Genomic DNA, 22,861 nt, shown 5'->3' on the forward strand with positions numbered 1-22,861 from the left:
ACTTCAGGAAAACCTTCTAACTTCTAAGATTGCTTAAGAGTGTTGCAAGTTATAGATCTCAGTGAAAGATCTAGTCAGCATACTTTAAATATCCTCCCAAACAGGAATTTCCCGTTTCTGCCTCCACGTGGTACTTAGTCCTACTATGCATGGTCTTGGCCTCAGATTTCTTTTGTCCATTCAGCTACGCCAAATAAGATTTGAACATCTTAGCCATCCTTCCTCCCAGCTGTCTGCTCCTGCACCATGGCTATTGACCTCCTTAACTCTTCTGCGAGATGGAGAATTATCTCTCCGGGAGACCAACCAGAGGGCTACAGCTTCATTCTGAGCACTTTGCTTTTGAGGTCACGTCTACAGTGTATAAATTCCCCAGATAACTTAATAACTTTTAAGAGAAATTAATTTCATTCCAGTGACTGGAGATTAATAAGCTTCTAGAGAATGGATGTTTATTACTCTAGGAGTATTAATCCCACTCTAATTTTTTATTTTAAAGATCTCCAAAGTTATAACAAATCTCAATTGTAATCTGGATCAAATCCACATTTGGCACTTGAATCCTTTCTTTAGCTGGTTATGCCGGGGTTGAAAACATTGATGTGTCTATAAATTCTTTGTTGTTGTTGTTGTTGTTGTTGAGGAAGATTAGCCCTGAACTAACATCCGTTGCCAATCTTCCTCTCTCTCTTTTTTTTTCTTGAGGAAGACTAGCCCTGAGCAAACATCTGTGCCAATCTTCTTCCACTTTACAGGTGAGTAGGCACCACAGCCTGGCTGATGAGTGGTGTAGGTCCTCACTCAGGTTCTGAATCCGCGAATATGGGCTGCCTAACTCAACCATTACACCATGAGGCTGGCCCCAGTGTCTATAAATTCTTAACTCTTGATTTTGCAGTTCTAAAGAGGATAAATGTCCCATAAACACATTTATCCCATTTTGTCAGCTGAGACCTGCCAAGTCTAAAAGATATCTAAAATTCAATGTGTGAATAATAAAAATGTCTGTAAAATAATAATACCTTATATTCACTTAGCAGATTATCCTTTCAAATGCATCATTTCACCATAAACCAACACCAGCTCTCCGTTCTCATTAGTTCCACTCTACAGATGAAGAAACTAATACTTAAGACAGTGATTCCCAAGGAAAGATGATTTTGCATCCCAGGGCAATGTCTGGAGCTATTTTGGTTGTTGCAAGAATGGTGGAGTGTAGGGTGCGTCTAGTGGGTAGACGCCAGGGATGCTGCTAAACATCTTGTAACGCACAGGAGAGCCCCCATAACAAGGAATTATCCCGCCCAAAATGTCAGTGGTGCTGAGGTTCCCAGATTAAGAAGAAATAAAACAGTCACAGCTAGTATGGTCTGAACCAGGTCTTAAAACCAGGTTCTAATTAGCACTTGACTGATAATTCTTTCACCACTCTAGCTGTTTCTTTTGAAAGCCTTTCTTTCTCTCTCTAACTCTATAAGTAACTCCATTATAGTAAGCAGATCGATGTTTAATGTTGTGCTTTGCCAAGAGGAGTACTAAAGAGAAACATCACTGAGGTGGGTTTTTACAACGAAGATACAAAAGCAGCTTGTAACAAACAGATAGTTGCATTGTGATGAAATAGAATCAGTCAGCTTCAAGTGGGAAAATAACTTGCAATAAAACCTTTCCAAAGGCTTTTCAAGTTCAAGTCTTGCAGTTTCAATTTGCCTCCAAGACAGTGCTGTGACAGTTTCTTGTCACCTGACACAACCAAGTGTCAAGAGATACAAGTAAATGGCTCCACTTCTGTTAAACAGCTTAATTCAGATGGATGTGCTATGTTTACAAATGGCCCCGAATTGCTGAGCAACAGCAAAGGAAGATGAATTCTTACTGCCACATTTTCTAGAAACCCCAGAATTTTGTATGTAATTATCATAGAATCAGGAAAGAGAAGAGCTTGTGGCTCACGAACATAGGAGAGTATGCTGAGATTCAGTCCAGTGAAAGTCTCGTGCAGAAATGAAAGCCTCTGCTTGTTCTCCTGTTGTGCCCTGTGATCAGTGAGGAAGTATGGGACAGTAAAACCTCAAAGGTCAAGCCCTTTTGGGGAAACATCAGCATCACTGTGGAATTTGTGGTCCTCCGAATATCTTCATCAACGTGAAAACAGATTTGCATTCAGAGTCTCAATTATTTGGATGAAAAGCATGGATATGGAAAGTGTAAACCTGTTTGTCCCATCAAGGAACTTTGGAATGACAGACTTTCCCTTTAAAGGTTGATAAAAGGTGAATTTGGGAAAATTACAAGGCAGTGAACCTTCCTACACAGAGTAATAAAATAATAGATTTTCATTATGCCCCGAGGAAATAAAACTGAAAATAGAAATTGCTTCTAATATATGGATCCATTGTGAGATATTTAGGAGATTTAGTTAGTATGTTTCAAGCTATAACCTTAATTTTCGAGTTCAATTTCCAACTGTTGGTTGTGTTGTTTTAATAGCTGTATGCTCAACAGCTTACTCTCCTCTGGTTTTACTGTCAAAATAAAAGCTAACAATAAATAGGCAACGTACATTCTGTTATGAGTCCTTTTCATCCCCAAATTCCTGGGTCTAGTATTTTAGGCGCATTCGAAGGATCAGATATGATGAGAAACGGCATCCTTTGTTAACTCTGTCTGGCTGGTACCTGATTAGGCTAGATTTTTCGCTTGATGCTAACTGATATTGATATTGTCTCTGCACATAGCAAACTGTGGTCCATGTGCTTTCAGTCTCTTCCAAAGTCACTTTAGAGTAATCCTAGAGTGTATACCGTCTCTGGTGTCTTGTTTTCATTGCAAAGAGGAGTGATGTGTCTTTTTCCTTTCCACCTCCCATCTCCATGCTTCTTTCACTTTCTAGTGCCTTCTCTTCCTATGTCCTGCCTGTATGCAATGATCCCCCTAGCATCCCAGCCCTACTGGCCTAAGTTCTGCCCTCCCTTCAATTGTACGGTACTCAACGGCATACATGTCCTGCTTCAGATTCCTGGGGGAGATTTTGCAGCCCACTTAGGGTAACTGCTTTCAGCTTCAGCTCTAGGGAAAGTAGTCTGATTATCTGATGTAGATACCAGAGCAGATGAAGGTCAGATGGGTTTAACTTTCCCCAAGAATATTTACATTAGGAAAACAGGGCCCAAAGGAAGATGAATGAGACAGAGTATGACAGTGTGGGGGCACATTTTGACAGGAGGTGGAGGTGTTGTTGGAAGGACACTGACCAGCTTTGCCGTGCCCCACCCCTCACCAGTGACCTGAAGAACCAGGGTCAGCAACTTGGCATTCCACTTCTGAAATGGTGTCTGCCTATGGTCTGGGCAGTGGCATTTTTCTCCCACCTGTTTTCCCATAAAGCCTTGTCTAAGCTCAGATTTCTTTATTTCAAGCCTGCAACAGCTGGTCAACAGAGAACAGTAGGAAGCAAGAAAACTTTACAGTCATTTCTCTGCCATTTTTCAGAGGAAACAAGAGTTCTTGATTAGCTACCATCAACTAATACCTTTAGGGTCAAACCTAATTCTTATTTCAGACTACTTTATCTTACTCCTAACAAAGATCAGTTTGTTCTTTGTTATGAAAAATCCAACTAAATATTCTATAATAATAGTAACTTACCTTTAGATGGAATGATTCAAAGCATTTTTACACGCTGCTTAGGCTTGAACTATTTTTTTTTTCCTTTCTTTCTAGATTAAAAAAAATGTTTATATAGTATATTATAGCTCTTTCCCATTTGCAACAAACTCTGCATTTCCCCTCCCCTGAATTACTTACAGATATCTTTTCAGCCTCTTTCTTTTCACCCTTCTTACTTACATATCATTTCTCTTCTGAATGAACTTTCACCCTTCAATATTTTCCTGTATCAAAATCCTTAAGCCAAAAGTCATCTTGCATTTTTATTTTTTGTATTCTTCTTTTCTTTACAATTAGATTCTTAGCTGTTACTTTTCCCTTTGTGTAACCGTCTACCTCCAGAATTGTACCTTATTTTTCATTTTAAAGCTTGTCCTTTATTCTTCCTTCTTTGATCTTCACCTTTTCTCAGATTGTGCCTTTCCCTTTTAGGAAAAGTTCTCTTTGGAGAAAAATCTCCTTTCCACTAGCCTTTCAACATATGGCATTTAAACTTTCTTAGAGATGTAGCTTTCTTATCCCTTCTTACCCACTAAAATGCAAAAGTACCAAACAGCGTTGGCTCCTGACTATAAAGCGATTCCATATTGAACATGTCCAGCTCTCCTTCCATCCAGCCGTAAATAATGAGCTCCTTTTCAGACTCTTTGGCCCCTGCTTTTTGATGAGACCATTAATAAAAAGTTCTGTATCAACGGAATGATAAACTCTACTAGCCCGAGCCATATATAATGAATACGCAGAAAAATTGGAAGCAGATCTGTTTTTACCAGCCTCATCCTGTCTTCCCACTGAAGTTGCAAATCTCCCACATGGTAACGATGCCCAGGGTCCATTTCTCTCATCAATCCTTCAGTGTGTGTCTCTAGGTTTCTCCCCAGTCTGTTCTCTGCTTTTCCATGCCCATTTATTCCTACAACATTTTCATTATTTGATTCACTCTAGCTCCAATTTCTCCAGCCTGATCTTCATCATTTTTACTATCATCTCCCTTATTTCTGCTATTGCCACTCGGATGTTTTCTAGATCTCTAAAACTGTGCTGAGTCTGCTTTTCCCTGATGCTCTATCATCTTCATGAGCACCCCTCCTTCATTTCCTATGTTATTTTGAACTTTTCTCCACTCACCGTTTGAGGCCAGGGATACAGCCATACTGGTAAGTAATATGATTAAATATTCATTAGACTTACTTAGAGCTTACTTATATATATCTTAAAAGGAAACCGTGGTCTTCCAATCCATCCATTTTATTGATCCTATTTTCCTTTTCTTATCAATTCCTCAGCTCTTTCTGTGCCTTAGTGATGAAATCCCATGTCTTGTGGATAATTTTGTGAATGGTCTTGATGATGAATGGTGAAGTCCTGCATGAATCATTCAGTACCGCTGATCGTCAGTTTTCTCATTTGTTAATTAAAAAAAACAACTGCAGTGCTGTCAAGTTCATTCCAACTGAAACATCCAGAAACTTTTTATGGTTGGGGCTGTCACTAATCATTATTTTTCTTCTGTCTCTCAAAATGATTATCATTAAATCAATCACTTCACCTATTTCCCACAGTCCCCTGAAAACTGTGGCTAAAATTTGCTTTTATTAATGTTATCTGGCCACCAAACCTTTCCTTCCTGTATAACTTGGTCACATTTGTCCATGTTGGAGGAATGGTGAGTGCCCCCGAATTGCGTGTTTCTTCCTACTTTCCTTGCAGTCCTGGCATCATCACTTCTCCTTGACTCTGAGGCCATATCTTTTCTGGATTCTGAAAATATTCTGTTAAAAAAAATGTCCTTAATAACAGTTTCTAAATTGAGGCTATCTTAATCCATCCCTTTTCGGCCCTTTAATTTACAGACTACCCCCCACCTTGAACAGTGAAATATAGCTATAAAGAAACTCATTCGTTCTTGTGTTAACCATTGCTTCCATCATCACTTTGATCTGGTCCAGACGGACCATGGTTTTCCTTTGACATATGCTATTTTCTGTGAATGTTTATACTCTGGATTTTTTCCACCTCGTGCACCATTCCCTGCTTTTTCAAAAGAAGGAAGTGGGTACCTTACTCTTTGAATCCTTTGCTACTGAGATAATGCACCGTTTATAACCATTTAGAAATGGGGCAGTGCCTCTTGATCGACCATACAAATGCCTTCTGAGTCTAGCATTTACCCAACAATTATCATCAAGTCATCAGAAGAGGCACTCTCTGTTGCTTTGTGTCCTGGTCTCTATGGTCCTTACAATTAAATCCAGTCAGCTTTGATTTGTGGGAATTTACTTAGTTTCAAAGGTGTCTTTTGAACTCTCTTTTTAAAAAAGAGTCCTCTTTTTTTATTTTGCTAAAATATACATAACATAAAATTTACCATCTCAACCATTAAATATACACTTCAACGGGATTAGGTACATTCACCATATTGTCTGCAACTATTACCACTATCTATTTCCAGAACTTTTTTATCATGCCAAACAGAAAGTCTGTACCTATTAAACAATAACTCCTCATTCCCCCTTCTTCAGCCCCAGATAATCTCTACTCTGCTTTCTGTCTCTTTGAATTGACTCCTCTGGGTATCTCCTATAAGTGGATTCATATAATATTTGTCTATTCGTGTTTGGGTTATTTCACTTATAATGTTTTAATGATCATCTACAGTATGGCATGTGCCAGAATTTCCTTCATTTTTAAGGCTGAATAATATTCCATTGTATATGTAGACCACACTTTGTTTATCCATTCATCTGACAATGGACATTTGGGTTGTTTCCATCTTTTGGCTATTGTGAATAATGATGCTATGAACATGGGTGTGCAAATGTCCGCTAGAGTCTCTGTTTTCCATTCTTTTGAGTGTATACCTTGGAGTGGAATTCCTGGATCACATGGTAGTTCTGTGCTTAACATCTTGAGCAATCGCCAAAGTGTTTTCCACAGTGGCAATGCATGAAGGTTCCAATTTCTCCACATCCTCTCCAGCACTTGTTATTTTCGGTTTCAGTTGTTTTCTTTTTTCATTGTTGTTGATAATAGTGGTCCTAATAGGTGTGAAAAAAGGATGTTTTTTTCTGTCCTTACACAGACTTGTTTCTCGTTTTCCTTGACCTTCCCTGTCCACTGTCCCCCTCTCTGTCCCTCAGATAAAATCAGCTTCCCCTTTTTCTTTCCACAACTGTAACCTGCTACTCCTCTGTTTTCTTTGACTGCTTCCTCTGCCTTCTTTCAAACTTCCCACGCCTTGGAAACCCTCCTGATCATCTGCCCTGAAAGCATACAGTGGCTTCTTCTGGATGGATCCTGACTTGTGCAGCTCGGCTGGCCTTTCCATCCTTGACTCTTGAAGCCAACCGACCTGTACCTTTTCCCTTCTCATCACAGTAGCACATGGTCAGGGTACCACACTCAGTAGCCCCCATGGACACAGTCTTCCCAAAAGACTGTTCAGTCTCACCTTTATTTGAAGCATGGCCAGATTCTTGTTTTGCACATTGGAGACACTTTCTTGATGGCATGTAATTATCAAGTCATCCCTCTGACCTACTCTGGACCTTGAATGAGGGGGCTAGGTCCTTGACTACCAGTGATAACCACTCAAGTTCCCGATAGCAGACTCCCTTTCCTTCATGCCACGTGCCTTTTCCACATAATGCATTCATCAATATGATCTCCAGGCTGGCTTTTCAACCTCACCAGAATTATAAACACAGCCCAGTGTTTGTTTACTCGGTCACAGTTTCTCCCTTCTCCTGAAGGGATAAGCAAAATTTAACTTAAGCCTACTTAGTAGGATCACTATGAATAAAAACAAGTTGAGTCATTATTTATTATTTTCACTTCAAAAAAAATAAATAAAATTGTCACCATGAATGAACAAATCTGCATGAATTCTTGCTGCTGTCATCTTGAAAAATGAGTATCAGAAAAATGCTCCCAGGAGGAAATTCAGAACCACCTCAGGCTCAGAGACTAATCCTGTCCTTAGACGGGACATAGATGCTTAAACTTTAAATAGGCAGCCACACTCGCTGAGGCTCTACCTGCCTTTACATTTTGCTCAAATTCTGATAACTAGGCTCATTTCATTTTTCTTGTAACCAAGCTCCCAATCTCATAAGTCTGCCCAGGTAACTAAGTGTTGTCTGCTACCCCTATAGCTGGTGTTAGCCTTTTTTGCTCCAGTTACCCCAGGATCGGGAGGGCCCATCCTCACAGCCATCTCTTTGACTATATTGCTGACGTCTGCTGAAGACCTCCCTTGCTTTATCTACCTAGGTGGGTCAGGAGATGGGACAATGGTCTTCTGTGTGAGCTTGCCCAACCACCTGACCCGTGCCTGTAGCAATCTCTGTTTATTTTGTCATCTTAGTGATGTCGTTGCTGACCCAGGCTAAAGCCACGGGGAGCCTCATTCTAGAGAACAGATTCCAGTGGCTGGGGCTCAGCTTTTTCTTCATATGTTTTCTAAGACAAATCCGTTTTTCCTCTCAATTTCAACGTGTTTCTTGTGGGAATTTGGAGGGTAGCTTTGCAGCTTTGGTTCCTTCCCATTTAATGATATTCCCCAGGTGGCTGCTGTTTCTCCTGAAGGGTTTTCTTAAAGAAATCTCCAGTCTAGCTGGGCACATAGATAGCAGGAGTTCTTTCTGTCCTCTCCTGCCTTCACCCTTGGGCAGGTGGATTTACTGTGAAAAGAATAAAGCTCAAGCTTCAGATCCTTTGCGGGCGTGAGGCCCTTACAGCATCCTTTACCCAGTTTTGTATTTGCAGTTTTGTATTCTTTTCTTAAAGGAGCACCTCAAATTGTCTGAGCTTCAGGCTCTGTGAAACCTGTTTCTACTTCTGCCTCTGTGATTCTTGGGGAAGATAAATTTGCCACACCAGCAGGATGCCATTTCTTCCCCTTTCACTGCTTCTTGATTAGTACACCCCAGATTCCATCCTCCTCCAAGTGAAGAATGCTATATTCTCTACTTCCTCGTCCTTATTCTTATCATTTGCACCTGGCTGGTAGCTGTAACTTGACAAAGAGATACCTAGATGTGTGTAAAGAGCAATGACAAGGGGCTGGCCCGGTGGCGCAGTGGCTAAGTGCGCACGTTCGGCTTTGGCGGGCTGGGATTTGCCAGTTCGGATCCCGGATGCGGACATGGCACTGCTTGACACAGCATGCTGTGGTAGGCGTCCCACGTATAAAGTAGAGGAAGATGGGCACGGATGCCAGTCTTCCTCAGTGAAAAAAGGAGGATTGGCAGCACATGTTAGCTCAGGGCTAATCTTCCTCAAAAAAAAAAAAAAAAAAAACACAGTGACAAACCAGTGCAAGGGAAGCCCAATTCCCTCAGCACCTTTTGAAAGGATTGGTAATAGTGCATTTTAATTTTTACTGGTAGTGCCAGATAAAACCTATCAGCACAGACCTAAATCCAGGGTGACTAGGGACACTAGATATGTTAATATAATTCACAAATCACCTTCCACCCTTCTTAAGCCCTTTAGAGCCTATTTTCTAACATAAATCTTTATTACCGAGAGTCAGTATGATTACTAATTAAGAGTATGGGTGTGCAATTTGAAGTCTAGATTTGCCAGTTTCGACCTGTGTGACTCTGGAAAACCTACTTAATCTCTCCATGCCTCAGTTTTCTAACCTGTAAAGAAGGGGTGTCCATAATAGTGCTCACAGCATAGGGCTCTTAAGAGGATTAAATTATTATGTGAAGTGCTTATATCGATACTTGGCACATAGTAGATAGTATATAAGTTTCAACTTTTATATTAGCTATTATTTAGAAACTTTATCGACTCACTCTCTTGGTTCTAGAAAATGACTGTAGTTTGCATGAATATGTGCATCCCTGTCTTCCTATGCACTTCCAGGCCTCTTTGCACACAGCTTATGTAATTTGGGATAATAGCATAACATTTTAAGATTATTTTACCTTGAAATTAAAAGACTGCTCAAATACACACTGGACGCTTCCAAATCCTGAAGCTGTCTAATAGCTAAGCAGGAATCGGAAGGAGAGAGAATCACTTAAACCCACTGACAGAGTCCATGTTTGGGTCATCCCATGGTTACATCCCCATATTTTTTTTTTTTTTTTTTTTTTTGAGGAAGATTAGCCCTCAGCTAACTACTGCCAGTCCTCTTTTTGCTGAGGAAGACTGGCTCTGAGCTAACATCCGTGCCCATCTTCCTCTACTTTATACGTGGGACGCCTACCACAGCATGGCTGCCAAGCAGTGCTGTGTCCGCACCCGGGATCCGAACCAGCGAACCCCGGGCCACCGAGAAGCGGAACGTGCGAACTTAACCGCTGCGCCACCGGGCCGACCCCGCATCCCCATATTTTCCAGAAACAAGTCATGGGCGGGAGGGAGAGCACCTAGGCTTCCCCATCATAAGTCATCCACCAGAAAGCAAACACTTGGGGTTACTTGGTAGAGTGACCCACGGGTCCCCATGGCAGGGCTGTGAGAATCTGCAAAGAGCAGTCCCTAACAGCCTCAGGTCCTGGAGTCTTGCTCTGACACTAGCTTGTGACTTTACATAAATCCTTCGGGGTTCTCAGAGTGTCAGTTTGCTCATCAGGGAGTAGATTAAACGGTTTCAAAGCTTCCTACCAGCTCTAAGCAAATAGAAATGCAAGTTCCAGCAAACCGTTTGCTTGGTGGGTCCTAGTGATGACACGTTTCAGTTGTCGAACACTTTAGGTTTCACACAAGTCTTTTACAGTCTTTTTCTTTAGCAGTCAGTGTCCCTAAAGGTGGGATATCTCCACGCTCATCAATGAACACTCCTAATAGCACCGAAGTTCATGACGCTTTCTCAATAATACCTTTGCAACAACATGGCCGAGTGTTTGTTTACTTAAAAAGTCATTATCGCAGGCACTGTGATCCAGTAGAGTTAGTAGTTTATGCCACATCCCGCTTCTGCAATCATCTAGTACAGAGCAACTTAAATTCACAGTTTGTATTTTCATTAGAAGAGGAAGAAAGATGGCGACATGGAAGTTAAAAATATATTGATTTTTCGGGGCCGGCCCGGTGGCCAAGTGGTTAAGTTCGCACGCTCCGCTGCAGGCGTCCCAGTGTTTCCTTGGTTCGAATCCTGGGCGCGGACATGGCACTGCTCATCAAACCATGCTGAGGCAGCGTCCCACATGCCACAACTAGAAGGACCCACAACGAAGAATATACAACTATGTACCGGGGGGCTTTGGGGAGAAAAAGGGAAAAAATAAAATCTTTCAAAAATATATTTTTCAAGTGATAAACTTTCGGGGAAAAAGCTTAATGAGAAATGATTCATGTACCGGCAAGGGTGGTGTTCAACCTCCACAGCTATAAAAACTGGGTTCATCAAACTGGGCTGCTCTGTTTATCCGAATGTTTTGAGGTCGTGGAATTCATTCACGCTTACAGTTGCAAAGCCTCAATATGATGAAAATGATCTTTAGCAGCAGTCCATAAGATGAAGATATTTGCCATGAAATAGGACTTATATGCTATGAAATAAAACTTTACAAGGCTCCTGGCTTTATAGACTAGGCCTGTTAGCATTTTATATATCTATCAAACTTGGTTAAACAGTTTTAGCTTCCCTGCATTTTCTTAAATTAAAAGTTGTAATTTTTCAAGGGTAAAGCTGGGCTTCCTAGGGGTTTTTGCAAATATATTAAGGTTCATAAAAAATAAGCAAATTAATAGTTTCCCTTGATGGTTTGGTTCAGTTGAGCCAATTTTTGTTTATTTTCTTCTCCTTGTAGTGGAAAGGGAACTGAAAGGAGATCGTTTGTGGTGGTGGATATTGATTTGATGCAATTTGTTTGCTCATATTTGTTGAAGAAGAAATTATATTTATGTGCATGCTATGTTAAGCAGGCACTCTATTTGAACTTCCAAGTCTTTTGGTCATATTTGATGATCATTAACATTAAAAAAGCCTTTCAAAGCCCCTTTAAATTATTTTTCTGTGACTAAGTCATCAAAAAGGTAGCTTTTATGCACTTTAGGTCTTGGAGTTTATTTTTAGTATGGCAAATTTTCCCCCATCTGAGAGAACTCACCAGTTTCTTTCTCTGAGGACATATAATTTCTTCTTCTGCTTTATGTCCATGGTCCTTGATCATTTCTTACAAAAGCTGCTAAGGTCTTTTATTAAAAATACTTCTCCGAGAATTTTCTTAATTCTGTAACTTTTCTACTCCACTAATTTAAACTGGAAACTGTTTAATGTACTAAATGTAAATTTACCGTGACAAAACTACCAGAAAAATTATAGACAGTAACAACAAACTAAAAATTTCAACATAAAATTGGAAAATCCTATTTTAAATGTGTTTATTAAATAGCACCACTATACTAGTTTCTGTCTCTTTCTGTGTAACATAAAATGTGTACGTTTTCTATGATAAAAGTTTAAAGAGTTTAAAACATCTGTCTTCATAACATATTTTGTTGGTCATTTTCCCTTCAGTGTTACTTTTGTTTAAAAAAATAAATTTTGTTTGTGTTTTATATTTTATTTAATAAAAGGCCCTCCTTTCATAAACACCGGGTCAGTTGCTGTCATTCATTGGTGCTTTCTTATAGAACGTAGTGCTTGAGGACTCCAATACCGCTGATGGAGTAACATTATTTCAACACTAAAGTCAGTCTCATGTTCTTTAAAAGGAAAATTATCAACGCTTTAGACTTACATATGTTCTTTTCCTTCCTTAAAATCAACTATGTCTTTCTTTTGGTCCAAAAGCAAGACATGGGGAGGGTTTTGGTTTTCCAATAAAACAAAAATTAATGCTAGTTTATTTGTTATTTAAATAGTCTGTTAATTTTATCCTTTTGGATTCCCAAAATACTTTTTTTAACAGCTCTATTGACGTACAATTGAACATCATAAACTGTACAAATTTAAAGTACGTGATTTGACAATTTTCAAGATATGTAAAAACTTGTGAAACCCTAACCATATTTAAAATAACAAATATATCCAACATTTCAAAAAGTTTACTATTTCTTCTTATAGTTCCAGCAGATTTTGCTTCACATATTTTGAAGTTCCCTTATTAGGTACGTACACATTTAGGAGTATTATGTCTCCTTGATGAATTGGTCTCTTTACCATTATGAGGTAGTCTTCTTTATCTCCAGTAATATTATTTTCTTGGAAATATACTTTCTCTAGTATCTATATGGTCATTCAAGCTTTATTTTGATTAGTGTTAGCGATAGGTCTTGTATACGTTGCAAAATGATCACCATGATAAGTCTAGTTAATATCCATCAACAGATATAGATACAAAAAAAATTTTTCCTAGTGATGAGAACTTTTAACATTTACTCTCTTAGCAACTTTCAAATATGCAGTATTATTAACTATAGTCACCAGGCTGTACATTACATCCCCAGGACTTAGTTACTTTTTTAACTAGACATTTGTACCTTTTGACACCATTCACCTATTTCACACCCCTCCCCCCAATTTCCTGACTCTGGCAATCACCAGTCTGTTTTCTATGAGCTTGGTGTTTTGTTTGTTTGTTTGTTTTGTTTTGTCTTTAGATTACATGTAAGTGAAATCATATGGTATTTGTCTTTCTCGTAGTCTGACATATTTCACTTAGCATAATGCCCTCAAGATCCACTCATGTTGTCACAAATGGTAAGATTTCATTTTTTTATGACTGGATAATATTCCATTGTATGTATAGTCCACATTTTCTGTATCCATCCATCCACCAATGGACACTTAGGTTGTTTCCATATCTCAGCTATTGTAAATAATGCTGCAATGAACACGGGGGTGCATATATCTTTTTGAATTAGTGTTTTCATTTTCTTCAAATAAATACCCAGAACTAGAATTGCTGGATCATATGGTAATATTTTTAATTTTAGTATTTTAAAATAGTATGACCCTATCTTAACTTGATTACATCCTCAAAGACCAAATAGGGTCACATTCACAGGTAACTGGGATGAGGACTTCAAAATATCTTTTTAGGGGCCAGCCCGGATGGCCTAGTGGTTAAGTTCAGTGTGCTCCACTTCAGCACCCAGGGTTCTGTTCCTGGGTGTGGACCTACACCACTCATTAGTGGCCATGCTGTGGTGGCGACTCACATTCTAAAAGAAGAAGATTGGCAGTTGATGTTAGCACAGGGCAAATCTTCCTCAGCAAAAAAATATATACATATATCTTTTTGTAGGGACACAATTCAATCCCAAGAAGTACCATAAATTCAGAGGGCATAAAATAAATATCTAATAAGTTACACTGAATTCGCCATAAACAAATTATTTCTCCTTCCTGGGTTTCACGTGTGCATTATCTATTGCTGCAGAACAAACTGCCACAAGTTTATTGTCTCCTGGTTTCTGTGGGTCAGGATCCCAGACACAGTTTAGTTGGGTCTTCTGATCAGGGGCTCACAGAGCTGTAATCAGTCAGGCTGCATTCTCATCTGGACGCTTGTCTGGGGAAGAATCTGCTTCCAAGTTCATTCAAGCTGTTGGCAGAATTGTCTTTGAGATTCTAGAACAGAGGATCCAGCTCTTGCTGACTGTCAGGTGGAGCCCACTCTCAGCTCTTAAGGCTGCCTGCAGTTCCTCGAGGCCACCACAGTTCCTTGTCGTGTGGATTTCCTCAACATGTCTGCTCACATCATCAAGCCACCAAGGAGAGTCTAGAGTGAGTCTGCCACCAAGGTGAAACCTTACATCATGTAACAGAATCACAAGAGTGACATCCATATTCTGTTGGATAGAAGCAAGTCCTGCCCACGCTCAAGGGGAGGGGATTATGCAGAGGCATACATACCAGGAGGTGGGGATCTTGGGGGAACCTTAGGGTCTGTCTGCCACATGTTTCCTCACCCGAAGAATGAGGGGACTGAAATTGGTGCTCACCAAAGTTCGTTTCAGCTCTGGCATCTAAGTGTCTGGGGAGATCCTTCACCCCCCAACTTTACATATGCTGGCATCCTCTCCCCTGCCCATCATGTCCCACTTCTGACGTGCAAGCACAGAGCCATTCATAACCGTGTCCAGGTTTTTGCTGATGAGAGACCCGGACTCATCTGCTACCTTTGCTGAGACTGAGAACCTGGAAAGGCTTCTTTAACCAGTGTAAGGTGACCTCTAATTCCTGCATGAAACAAAGCCTTCATTTTCCTCTGACTGAGTAGAATAACTCGAATTTATAACACTCTTGACTTGTTTTTGTTGATACATTCTCCTGAAGAATAAGAATCCTTTCTCTGCTGATCTGAAGTTATTAAATCCCAAATCCCTTGCTTCTCCAAAGGTAACTTACAGAACTATGTCTTTTGATATAACTTAATAAATGCTAAGGAAGGCCGCATCATATTGTTTTTTCCCGGCCTGCTTTTGGTAGACCTCATCTTCGTGTTACTCCTGCTTGGAAGACCTTGTTTTATAACCTTTCTTTTCTCACCTGCCACGTGATTCCCTCTGCTTACTCCACCACCCTTTCTTTCTTTCCTCCTTTCTTCCCTCCTTTTCATTATACCATTTATGGTTAAAAACTGATGCTTCCCGGGAGAGAAGAGCTCAGAACTTACATGTCCTCACCCCAAGTCTGCTCCTGAGCTGCCACTCTGGCCACTGCCCATACCCATGTGCAGCCTCCCTACTCTGCTTCCCCCCACCCTCGCCATGACACTGGGTTCTTAAACTCCTGGGCTAAGTTGGCAGAGCAGTTCCTACAGCCCTAGTGTCCTCTCTCCCCCTCAGCCTGCTCTACACTTCACTCCTCACTCCATCCCACCTCTTGCCTCATTGGTGAGAGAAAGGCATTCTCAAGCCTGGGATATGGTAATGCAGAGCTAGATAGTTTTACACTGAGATTCAAGTAAAGTTAGAGTGACTGAGAGCCAAGATCTGTTGAAACTCTTCTTTGCATCTCCAGCCTCACAACAGCGGATGTATTCCTCAACACGGTAGCATTGATCATAGTTCCAGAGGTTGGATGAGATTATTGTTGGTGGCATGAAGGCAGGAGACAGCACAGTGCCACCACAGAAAAGCTTCTCAGAATACATAAGTTAATGAATTAATCTATTGTTTCAGGTCACTACTGAAGTACTGACAAAGGTAAGATGGTGGTCCTGTGGGGACGGACATTACCTGAATCGCCTGCCTCGTATGCTCCCTTCCATACCCACAGAAGACATCGTTAATCGATCATAGCACTTGACATATTGAATTCTGATTTCCCCTGAGAATCCTTTCCAACCACATGCTTTGGGGAGCTCCTACCAACTGACTGAAGTTGGTTCATGCAATGACACCTATTTTCCGTCCCTGCTTTAGAGCTCGGGGAACATAAAGGGATAAAATGGGGAAAAGGCTTGGAAAGGAAAATGGACAAAATCACTGGGGTCTCAACTGACAGCTGACTCTTTCTACAGTGTGTTTAACTTTATCACATTTCAGCTTCCCTCTCCTGTACCTGAAATACAAGTGTCCAGAAGATATCTGGGTTCCCTAAGGTTGCAGAGCCAGATTAGAGTGCTTTTGATTTGCTTCATTTTCATTTGTAAAATAGCAGTAATGATGGCTTCCAATCTGTAGAATCACTGTAAAGATTCAATAAGTCGTGTGCGTCCGGTTCTTAGAGTAGTTCTTGGTACTTGACAGTACTTGATCAATATTAGTTATCACCGATATTAATATTAGTTAGGATTTCCAAGCAGTGATCCTGCAGGTGAGGCTTGAGAAACATCTTTTACCCCCAACACAGCCTTTCTTGTGTGGGCTGGGTGGAATTCTGCCTCAGCTCCGGGAACAAGCCTGCAAAAGAACTGGCAAACTCACTTACCTCTGCAGTTAACCATGTCACGACAGAGTGGAGATGTCTGCGGGGCCCACGGCATTGTGTGAATCATAATAAACTTCCCAAATGCAACCTGACCCGGCCCCTCACTGTGCTTCCCGTTAACTTTTACTTCACCTCAGAAAGACCTTCATGGGAAATGTGGTTTCAGAAGTGTTGGAGGAATTTGTCATCAGGGACCTCTTTAGTTACTGAGCCCACGTGAAGTAACCAGGGCAGGAAATACATCTGTTCCGCAGCAGCGAGTTGCCCCAGTGGGTACACGGCTCTCCAACTCTAGGGGAACTTTTGCACACCAGCATCCTATATCACAGCCATCTGCCCCAATAAATCCTGCACCTATTGCTAGTTAAACCCAGTGGTATCCAGGGACGGAATGCTTGATTCATTAGCTACTGATGAGGCTAGGAATCGAAAGACCTGCCTTCTCTTTTCTGCTTCATTACGTTCAAGAGCAATTAAGAAAGGGATTTTGTCATCACATTCTTGGCAATAAATGCAATTGCAGTGGGCTTAGCTGTAGCCTTGAAGCAAAAATGGGTCATAGGTTTCTATGACATTTCCGAGTTGAAGGTAATGATGGTCATTGCCACAACCTTTTTCCCTATCTGTATCTCCAGTTTACTATCTAAAAATAAAACGAATGATGAACACATTGACCTCCTTTCAATAGAGCAATGAGAGTTGGAACCAGTTGACCTTCAGGGACATTCTCGTTGCACAACGGGTCATTCTTTATGTCTGAGATGCGCAGAGGAAAGGTGCCATTCAACCTGACCCAGGGATGAGAGGCCAACGGCTTGCCAACAGGCATAGGGAGCCCTCTCAGATTTATGAAGCATCCCGATATGTCAGTTTCCATTCCCGACCTTGTAGGTGCGTCGTCTCCTCATCCTGGTCCCTTTGGGCCATGCGTTGCAGCCCTCTGCAGCACTGTAATAGGGAAGGTGGCATGACAGTAAAGAATTTGGTAAATCACAGCCTCTTTTTTTTTTTTTCTTTGCCTGTGCTCCAAGTACTAAATATTTGAATGGAATAAAAAAAAAAAACACCTCAATGAAATCAGTGATTCCAATTATTCCCCCTTAAAAATGTTCTATCATGCTGTACGCCTTAAACTTATACAATGATGTATGTCAATTATTTCTCAATAAAACTGGAAGAAAATGTTCTGCTTCAATCGTAATTATATCCACAACCTGCACTACCTTCTTCATGAAAAGTAGAAGATGCATTAATTTTTAAAGTTTTCTAACAACTGAGAATTTTAAATACAGCAAAGCAATTTGATTCTATTCTCAACTCCCTGGACCAACATCCAAGAATTCAATATGATTGGCCAGGGGCATAAACAAATGCACAGGACGGTCAATGAAATGTGAAATGTGGTGCCAAAAATCTTGGTTAATTTTCAATTGAATTTAATCTTGGAATTCAAAGAGATCTTTGGAGTTAACTATTCCAGCTTCCCCAAGACCTAAACAAAGTCCCCAAGTGGTCACTTTAGTCCTTTACTCCAGTGGGCACATCCTGATTTCCTCAACCTTCTAGGGGAAATAAGAAGCCGACCCCTTTGGCCCCTCTTACTCCATAGACTATTTGGAAGTAAAGAGAGATGCTAGATGGGCCCTCCATGAAAAAACAGAAGCTTTTAACTTCAGTGCCACAACTTCAAATCCCATCCAGTTGCACATTGAGGTAATTTTCTTGAGATTAGAAGGGGCAGAGCAGAAGTTGCTGGATGCCACTAACGATTCCATCCTTCAGTCACCCCTGGCCTTCACTTCTGGATGTCAATCCAGACCTGCCTTTGCGGATTCTAGAATTTGCCTGAGTAATGTCACTTGGTGGGACTTTCTGACTAATCACACCTTCGCCAATTTGCCCATTTCCTGGCACACTATGCTTCTAGCCACAACCTCCGTAGTCCAAGTCCACATGCTGCTGAAGCTGACTGCTCACCTCTCGGTTCCTATCTTGGTACAGAGAGCATCAGGGCATCCACATGCAATCACTGGGGCTTCAGAGTTGGGAGGAAGAAATGAACACCACTGTGTTGTGCAACACACTGGGCTCCGCTCAAGGGTTGGCATGAGATGTTCTTCCTGATAGAAATGCAAACCACATGTGGTGTGAAGACGAAGAGGAGTTTGACCCAATTCATAGAGCCCTAGTATAGCAGATAGAAGGGTTAAAGATTGAAGGAATTTACTGCCTGCAGAACTCACTCTGATGGAGAGTTGGCATGAGTCAGGTGAGAGGAAGTAAAGAATAAATGGACACAAGGCAGTGTGAACAGAGTATTGCCCAAAGGGCCTTGGAAGAGAAGAGAGGGTCAAGGTTGTGAGATGTGAGCTGGTTTCATCTGTAAGGCTCTACTCCTTAACTCCTGGTTTATTCCAGAAGGATATCCTCTCTAGCCAAAAGACATCACCCCAACAATCCCAGAAGTTCCTGGCAGATGGAATGACTAAGGCTTCTCTGCAAAAAGTCATTCCTGGGCAGGATTGAGCACATCTTGCCCAATCGAGTAAATTGTGGAATTGATTGTTTTTCCCAAACTATCTACCACAAGTATTGAAACTGGTAGTGGTAATCCCTGGTAGGTGGGGGGCTGCCCTTATTTAACACTTTACCAAACTCAATAATTATCGTTACTACTCTTTTAAGCTCTGACCCTGATGAATGTACGCTGGTTTCTTCTGTGAGTCTCCAGCAGTTTACTTCTGGCTTCAGTCTACACTCTGTGTCCATGCCACCCTAAAGGATGCCTATCTTACAGGCTATCACTCTTTAGTGGTGCCTGCTATAATCTCAGGCACAGTCCGGGGAGGCTGTGCCCCAGTTCTAGGAAATGTGCCTCACATATCCTGCCTATATTGCCTTCTGTAAACCTTTAAAGCCAAGCTATCATGTAGCAGAAAGCTGAATATCAACCACCAGCAAGTCTTTTGAGAGATGACCCAGTATCCAATTTTCTGCATTTGCTACATATCAAAACTTACGTTTCTCCAGTGTGATAACTTGATCTACATTCTGATAGTTCTCTTAACTTGAAGATTTTCTTGATTTTCAACTATAAATTCTAACTTCAATTAACCTAATCATAGTGGCTCTCAGGAAGAAACTGAGCTGATGCTCTTGTATCAGCGAAGTGAAGGGTGTTGTGAATGACCGTCTAGTTCAAGGGTTTCTGAAATGGTTCACTTCAGTGCCCTTTCCCACCAAGGACACAAATGAGAGGCTTCCCCACTGCCATGAGCCTCTCTCCTCCCCAGTGGCTTGGGTTTTCCCTCTTCTCTGGGCTGATGGGTGTTCTGGAACATCAGTCAAGCAAGGCAACAGGACCTAAGCAAAGGTCATAGGGCCTAGATGTCCCTCTTGCTGAGTAGTCTCAGAAGAGAAAAAAAAAAGTCTCATCAGTGACCCAAGGAAGCCATGTTTGAGACAAAGAAGGCCTTCCTGGAGAGCTTGCGTATTTTTAAACGATGTCTAAGGCAGGAGGGTCACGTCCCTGGACTCCACCAATCATAGTCACTGGGGACAGTTTTGTCTGAATGCTGTTTTTTCTTTTTTTCAGTACTGTCTCTAATATTTTGTAGTGTTTTCTTTCTAAATAAAATGATGTATCATAGGGACTATTTAACCCTCATCGTAGAAATGTGTACCATTTAAATTTTACACCAAACTTGCTGATTTTCGTGTGTAATTTTTGGTATAGCGTTAGTACTACCACTTAAATATTCCGATGGCATTGTTCTGAGTCAAAAGGGATTTTAAATTATATTTATAATGAATGCTAAAACAGCAGCACGATGTCACTACTGTCACTTCAGAAGTTTCCACACCCAGAAACCACAGTAGGGTACAGAGGACACAGACGGCAGGTGCCAAGAATGTCCGTTTACAGATGACACAGGGCTGCTACTTGGCAAAGGTGACAATACATCGGGTCCTTTGGAATGATGTGGTTCTTTATTTAATTTTTCCTGAAATATTTGGAAATTGGGCCTTTTCGTTTTTTTCACATAATGTTCACTTGTACTAATAATGTCTTTATAGAGCAATTTGAATTTGCATAAAATGTAACTGCCATTCTGTCAGTGCCTGTGAAGGTGGGAGGACCCCAGGGCAAGGACTCAGCTCCCAGCACCCTTCAGCTGCTGGGAGAACAGTCCCTGGTAGCCCTCTGTGGGGTCTCCTTCGTAGGGCTTCCTGAGAAGTGGGATCCTCCCTTCTTGAGCATCTCTCTCTGAAGATGTTCCTGCATCCTGGGACCCTTGACCAGTAACTCTTTTCTTTTCCCCTCTCTCTCTCAATCCAGGAAAGGAAAACCTCAGTCTAATATGGCAACCTGCCCCCGCCCCCGCAGCAAGCCATTTGCCTTATACCCATGAATCCTATTGATCAGATTATCACTCAGCCTCTCAGGATTTCAGAGGGTAATGGAAATTGAACAGATGTTTTAACCTCCATAGAATGACAATGACTGGAGCAGATTTCAGGCGGTTGTCCTGAGAACTGTAGAATAGTCCACATTACTATGAAATGCTGGAAAAAACTGCCAAGTGAAGTCAGAAAGAGTATGAGAAGAAATGTCCCAAAATGTCTGAATTCTTCAGAAATCCTGTCTGCAAGGGAGGGAGGGAAGAGAACCCCTAAAATTCCTTGTTTGTGCTCCCTTCCCATTTTGCATTCCATACACACAAGCCTGCCTCCCACCTTCTTGTGAACTAGCCGTGGCACACCTATTGATTTGGACCTTTTAAAAAGTATTTAGGAGACTCTGTGAGGAAAAGGAATTAGTTATTGTTTTCTTCAAAATACTAACTTTGGACTAAGGGGAACTTCAGGCAAAAAGTACCCCCCATGCTAGGGGCTGGCCCCGTGGCCGAGTGGTTAAGTCTGTGCGCTCCGCTGCAGGCGGCGCAGTGTTTCGTTGCTTCGAATCCTGGGCACGGACATGGCACTGCTCATCAAACCACCCTGAGGCAGCGTCCCACATGCCACAACTAGAAGGACCCACAACGAAGAATATACAACTATGTACTGGGGGGCTTTGGGGAGAAAAAGGAAAAAATAAAATCTATAAAAAAAAAAAGTACCCCCATGCTCATTCTCCCTATAACTGGAGAATGGCATTTAAAAAAAAAATTTCCAGTTTTATTGATATGATAACTTTGTATTAGTTTAAGGTTATAACACAATGATTTGATATATGTATAAAATGCAAAATGATATTACCATAATAAGTCTAGCCAACATCCATCATCTCACATTTGCACACTTTTTTTTTTCTCATGATGAGAACTTTTAAGACCTACTCTCGTAGCAACTTTCAAATACACAATACAGCTTTGTTATCTGTAGTCACTGTGCTGTGCATTACACCCCCAGGACTTAGTTATCTTAAAACTGAGATAAGGGCAGGCATTTGAGAAAGCTGCACTGAGATGGTAGGTCTATAGGATAAGTGAGAGAGAGTAAACTTTGAGTGAGGAAGAAGCAGATGCACCGAAGTCCTCTCATGAGTTGCATATGCCCATTGGTTTAGAGAAAAGAGAGAAGGGCAAATATGTTGTCTTGGAATAAAATCAGCTCCAGGATAGAAAATACTGTGAACTGGGAGTGAGAAAAGAGGCCCAAATTTCCAAAGTCATGTTGGTGGGCCAGACAGAGTCTGGGGCCTAGATCTCAGCAGATCTCGCCGTGTTTCTCACTCGGTAAAGCACGCCAGCACAAAATGAAGCACTCTTTAAAGTTTTGTTTAAAAACCTGTTATAAAACCCAAAAATGTGGAAAATAGAAAGAAAAAGATCTGGCTGATTTAAAAGGCCCACTTAGAAAATGAAGGAAACGTGTTCTGGAGAAATGTCGTAAAGACTCAGGAATTCTTCATCCTCTCGTTAAATAATGCACCGCCAAAGGCATCCCCTTTCTGTTCTCCCATGCCCCTGGGGAGGGACTTGGCCTTGCATGGAATTGGGGAAGAAAGGGCATGCTGGGAGGTCTTCCTAAAGGCTCCAGCAAGCCATCCAAAGGTGACTTTGATTAAGAGTCAAAACCCTTATTGCCCGCAGACTAAAATAGACTTAATTAAGATAATTTCTCTTTCAATCAGCAGGGAATGCCTTGCTACAGGTGGATTCCAGAGGTTCAAACATGTCTGGTTCCATTCTGGATGTTGGAGGACATCAACAAACTTCCATGGGATAAAACCAATGGTAAATATTCAGTCAAGAGAAGTCGAGGAGCCGGCCCAACGGCGCAGTGGTTAAGTGTGCACGTTCCGCTTCGGCGGCCTGGGGCTCGCTGGTTCGAATCCTGGGT

The sequence above is a fragment of the Equus asinus genome, chromosome 13, assembly GCF_041296235.1.
Source record: "Equus asinus isolate D_3611 breed Donkey chromosome 13, EquAss-T2T_v2, whole genome shotgun sequence".
NCBI lineage: Eukaryota > Metazoa > Chordata > Mammalia > Perissodactyla > Equidae > Equus > Equus asinus.